The sequence below is a fragment of the Cylas formicarius genome, unplaced genomic scaffold (genome assembly GCF_029955315.1).
Source record: "Cylas formicarius isolate icCylForm1 unplaced genomic scaffold, icCylForm1.1 PGA_scaffold_4__25_contigs__length_36172078, whole genome shotgun sequence".
NCBI lineage: Eukaryota > Metazoa > Arthropoda > Insecta > Coleoptera > Brentidae > Cylas > Cylas formicarius.
In genome coordinates this window covers 8,083,620-8,089,088 of record NW_026844334.1, presented here as the reverse complement: position 1 = coordinate 8,089,088, position 5,469 = coordinate 8,083,620, and the positions used below count along the sequence as shown (strand labels likewise).

General features: G+C 32.7%; 1 long non-coding RNA gene across 1 annotated transcript; it reads left to right on the top strand.

Annotated features, from left to right (window-relative positions):
* Positions 1 to 644: 644 nt before the first annotated feature.
* On the top strand, positions 645 to 5,091 carry LOC132700670 (uncharacterized). The gene is made up of 3 exons (XR_009618674.1): positions 645 to 756; positions 1,257 to 1,448; positions 2,413 to 5,091. It is a non-coding gene; the product is annotated as an uncharacterized LOC132700670 (long non-coding RNA).
* Positions 5,092 to 5,469: the final 378 nt, after the last annotated feature.

The window sequence follows — 5,469 nt, the reverse complement described above, 5'->3', positions numbered from 1 at the left end:
ATAATAGGTCTGTGAATAAACTCGCTCCTAACGTTATGAATTTCTGAGGAATTACACTGCGAACATTTCGAACGCTGTCTTTGAGATCTTCAACTGAATTTTACTTTTTAGCCATCCCCAATGAAAAAAATTCAGGGGTTTTAGGTTTGGCGACAGAGGTGACCATTCAATAGAACAAATATTTAAAAAAAAAAACAGTTTAATTGGACTTGACGCACTGACAAAATGATTTAATATTTTGACATTGACAAGTGAGGGCAATCTAACATGACCTGGCACTTTGATGCTGTATTCACACTCAACCTTTAAAATGATAATAATAATTATAATTAAATTAAATTGAAATTAAACCCGCATTTATTAAATTTCTTGTCTTGCAAAAACTAACTAATCGATTTTTTTAAAAATTGGCATGCATAAAAAATACTTAAAATGGCGCTCTGCTGTCATTTAGACATTTTTATATTTTGTTTTTATGTCAAAAATTTGCCATTTTATTTATTTCATCATGCTTAATACATCAGTACAATAAATAAAAAGGGGGACCCACTATTTACGGCGGCACTGTATAATTAAAGATCAAATTAGTTGATTCATTGAAAATAATATGCTCTATGTAATAATATATTAGTTTTCATAATAGCCTACCCACAAACCTTTGAATAAGATAAATAAATTTTCTTAAACGAATCAAAACCAACTTGAACCTTCAAAGTATTGACAAAGATCATGTAGAAGTGAAATAGATAATAACAGGTAAGTAGGTAATATTTAGGTTATCAAAATATGTCAAGATTGCGATTTTTTCCGTTACTCGATATCTAATATTACAACAAATACCGTTATCATTTAATTGAACTTTCAAACTAATATATTTTTCATATTAACAACATTAATTTTGAAAACTTGAATTTTTTTATAATACCCAATCTAACATCGAAATATCTCTCAAATTTCGCACATATAAATGTAATTTTCCAGGAACCTTATGAATGTTGTTCCTTAAGTTTATGAGAGTTTTTAAAACAAATCTAAACGTTATAAGTTAGTTATAACCACATTAATTTTGATAAATTATTTTTTGTGTAATATTCAAGCATCACACACTGTATTGTGAAACACAAAACACAACTTAAATTTATTTTTAAGGTACTATATAGCATCAAAAATGGAATTCTGGCAAAAATTCATATTGCTGTCTTCTTTATAAAATGTCATAACATTAATTTTAAAGCAATATTCAAATTTAATTTTAGGTAGATTGGAGACGAGCTCAAAAACTGGTAATACGGCTAATGTGAACTCAGATGAGTACAGAAAGGGAAGGTCGATGCTGTTTCGGGATATCCTTTTAAATTAACGTGCATCCAAAATTGAATTCTGACACAAATTTTCCTTGCTTAATTTAATTGTCCAGGCACTATATGAATTTTAAAGAAGTATGTTCGGTGAGCGAAGTTATAAAAACATTTTTGAAAACTTATTTTTAGTTAATACTCAAGTATAATACTCAAGCATGAACTGTGGCATCAATTTTTACGATGTAATTTAAATTTTCCAGGCACTTCATGATTATTTTAAAAAAATATATTTCATAAGCGAAGTTATAACAAAATTAATTTTGAATAATTATTTTTTTGTAAAACTCAAACATAAAACAATGGAATGTTTCAAAAATTTGTTTCAAATTTTGCTGAGGTTCGCGGTATTGAAGCTGAAAGGTATGTTCATAGAAAATGTAGCCCCTCATTTTAAACCAATTTAATATTGTAATCAGCTTAAAGTTTTTAAAATTCAAATGATATATCAAATAAAATATAAATTATTCAACAAAAAAAAACAAAAAAGATATTTTTTAAACTAATAGAAACCTAAATTCTGATTTTAAAGTATATTGGAATTGACCAATTGACCAATATTGACCGCAATAGGGTGCAAGTTCGAAGAGTTAAAAATATGTGTACGGTTAAGGCTAAAGTGACACCTGAACATAATGTTAACAAAAGACGACGACTTTTATTTTATCCATTATTGTCATGTAAAGCACACTAAGCACAAACAGAAACTCGCATAGATTAAATACAAACACAAAATAAACGTAAGTAATATCAGTCTCTATAACATGTCGCCGCATAGATCGAAAAGCAGCGGTATGACGTCACGATCATTCCCGCGCGTTTAGTGGCGTTTAAAAGCAATAGCCGGGTGTCACAACTTGAATTATTTACTGCAACTTAAATATTTTGGTTAGTTTTGATATTTGGTATGCGTTATTTCTATAAATACACAAATGTATTAAAGGAATTTAAAAAAATGTTCACTATTCACTAATTTGACCTCGTAGCTGCAGTAACAAAGATATAGTGTTGCTGTTTAACGGCCTTCTAAAACTACTCAGTTGTTTTTTTTTAGAGGAGAGGGAGCTGCCTGGCGTCCGTTTGTCCTGAAAAAATTACTTCGAAGTTGAGCAGAAACCGAATCGGCGACATTCAGCGCCCCCCGCGGAGTCGAGAACCCTTTCGTATAAATTATTACGTCAGAGGAAACACATCGAGCGTGTTCAAACGCTTACCGATGTAGTAACTTTTCGGCAAACTACACGAAATCACACACTGCGGTTTTCCGTTCGAGCAACTCCGAAAGGCGGAGCCTTAACGGTCTTCGAAATGCCGGATCGCAATTTAATTACGATCCTATATGTTATAATTACGGGGAATTTATAAAGATTTAGCCGTCCGTGTTTTCGGATATTAAGGCGTCTTCATCCCCCGATGTATTATCACGGCGTCGTCGTTCTGATGTTTATTACTTTATTAATGGCGGACGTTTTTCGCGGCGTAGCTTCCCGTTATTTACGGCCTCTTAATTGTTTGCAAATAAAAAAAGAGCCTCAGACTTTCGCCGCGCGCGGTTCGAAATTAATAAGACGGCCCCGCCGCCGCCGCCGCGACGAGGAGCGTCGGTCGCGTCTAATTTAAATAAATTGAAACGTGTTCCGGGGAGAGGTTTAGTTTTCTACGAGACGTCTGCGATTTTTCATTTGCGCAAGTATGAAGCAAACCCGTCCTGGAGATCCGTGTCGGAAAGATCTTTTACCCGTTCCGTTGCAGTTGAATATTAAAAACTCATATTATTTTAATTCATTTTCCGTTCTGCAACGAAGGATATTATTTCCTTAACTTTAACTGAAAAAAATATACCCACTTAAGCTCGCAACCATTAGTTTTATCTATCATTTATGGTCTGTTCATAGATATAAGAATGTGACCAATTGCTTTTGAATGGGATTATCAAAGAGTGGTCATTAACATACAATGCAACACGATTATTACCTAAAGTTTCGGAATTTAAATTCAGGTAAAATTGTGGTCCGTAATAGAAAATAATTTTATACCTACCTGTGTTTAATATTCTTTAGTTTGGTTTACTACTTAGTTTAAGTTTATTAGTAATCATTCTTATTTCGTGTGTTATACAGCGTGTGTTGAATTGTGTGCGAATTATGCAAAATATGTGCGAGACTAGTATGTAGAAATGTAGAAAACACTATTCTATCGAGACTAAGGAAGTTACAAATAATGTTTATTTGATTCTCAATGAACGTGATGCCAGCAAGCAAGCATGTTTAGAAGAAACGGCCACATTGACGAAAATTCGAACATCAACTGTTTGGAAAATGGTGAATAATCCCATTTCAGCGAGGAAAAAAAGAAGCGATGCTGACATTTTCTCGAGTGTAGATGAAAGTGATCATGATATAATACGGCGTAAAATTTACCAGTTATACGAGGAACAAAGCGTGCCTACATTAGATATCTTAATTAGGAGGCTTGAACAAGATGAAACCGGTGCTAAATGTGGCAGAACTACCTTATGGAAGTGTATTCAACACATAGGTTTTAGATTTAAAAAAATATCCAGAAAAAAATAGGATTTACAGAGAACAGCAAAGGCCAATTATTTACTTGGATGAAACCTGGTTCGACACTTATGATACCCCGGAAAAGGGTTGGGTTGAAGTGTAAAACAAACGCGCCATCAAAAAGAGGTGAAAGAATAACTATTTTGTATGCTGGCTCTAAAGATGGTTGGATTTCAAATGGACTTTCTCTGTCTGCGAAAAATATTAAAGATTCTTCTCTGGATTACCATAAAGACACCACCGCTGATTTATTTGAAAGTTGGTTTAAAAACAAACTAGTTCTAAACATTCCTCCTAATAGCGTAACTGTAATGGACAATGCAAGTTATCACAGTAGACAGTTGACTAAAACCCCTTCCTCATGTGACACAAAAGCAACAATCCAAAACCACATGTATAATAACGATATTTATTTTCACGAAGATTATACCAAAAAGCAATTAATTGAGGTTCTACAAAGCTTGAACTTACAAAAGGAATACGTCTGTGATAATTATGCGAAAACTCTAGGTCATACAGTTTTAAGGCTTCCACCTTACCACTGTATATTTAATCCTATTGAACATGTTTGGCACCAACTGAAATCTGCCATTCGTCGTAACAATGTTTTTCAAGGTGTTAACTCCAACATCCCTCCACAAAGTTGGGCAAATTCTACTAAACATATAGAAAAGGCAGAACAATAATATATCCATATTGCAAATAATATAGAACAATTAATAATTTAGAACAGGCGATGATAGCGATAGTGATACTGATATATTATGTGAATAATTTTAAGTAATTGAAGTAGGTAATAAAAATAATTTGTAATTTTATTTTAGATTTAAATATAAATACATACATAAATAAATAAATATTGTTTAGTATCTTTCCTAACAAAACCCCAAATAATTAAATTCTAAGCAAAGTACGGACCTGTTCGGCCATATTTCATTCTTACAGCTTGCTCGGGTCTTTCCTTAATTCGTATCAGTTAGTCACTTTCGTATATCTATGAACAGACTTTACCGAGTAAAATGCGAGAGAGTTTCAGTTAAGCTTTGAAGAAGCCAACATGATGATTGGCGAAACGTCAGCAAGTTTGATTTAGCAAAAACCGACGCAGGAGTAATCCAGAAGCTTTGTGAAAATTATGTGGAAGTTTCTTTGAAAAATTGACCGCTCAATTGACCACTCTAAAAATGTTTTAAATATCATCTAGCAATTGTTAATTATATTGTATTTTATAATAAATTATTATGCGTTTGTGATTTCCAGTTTACCTATAACCACTTTCAAAGAATATACGAATATGATACTTAGCGATTCGGGGAATCCCAATAATTATTTCCACTCCATTTAGTTCCCAGAACAACGCGATGGCTATGCAACGCGCAATATAAATAAATATAAATTTTATGGCATTATAAAAATTATTGCTGTCAATTGACACTAAAAAATTGACAATTCAATTTTTAAGTCTCCTTTACGTGCACAGAATGATCAGAACATTTCCGTTGTGCAAAAGAACAGCTCTAGGTTGAGTCAATAAAAAGTCTCCAGTC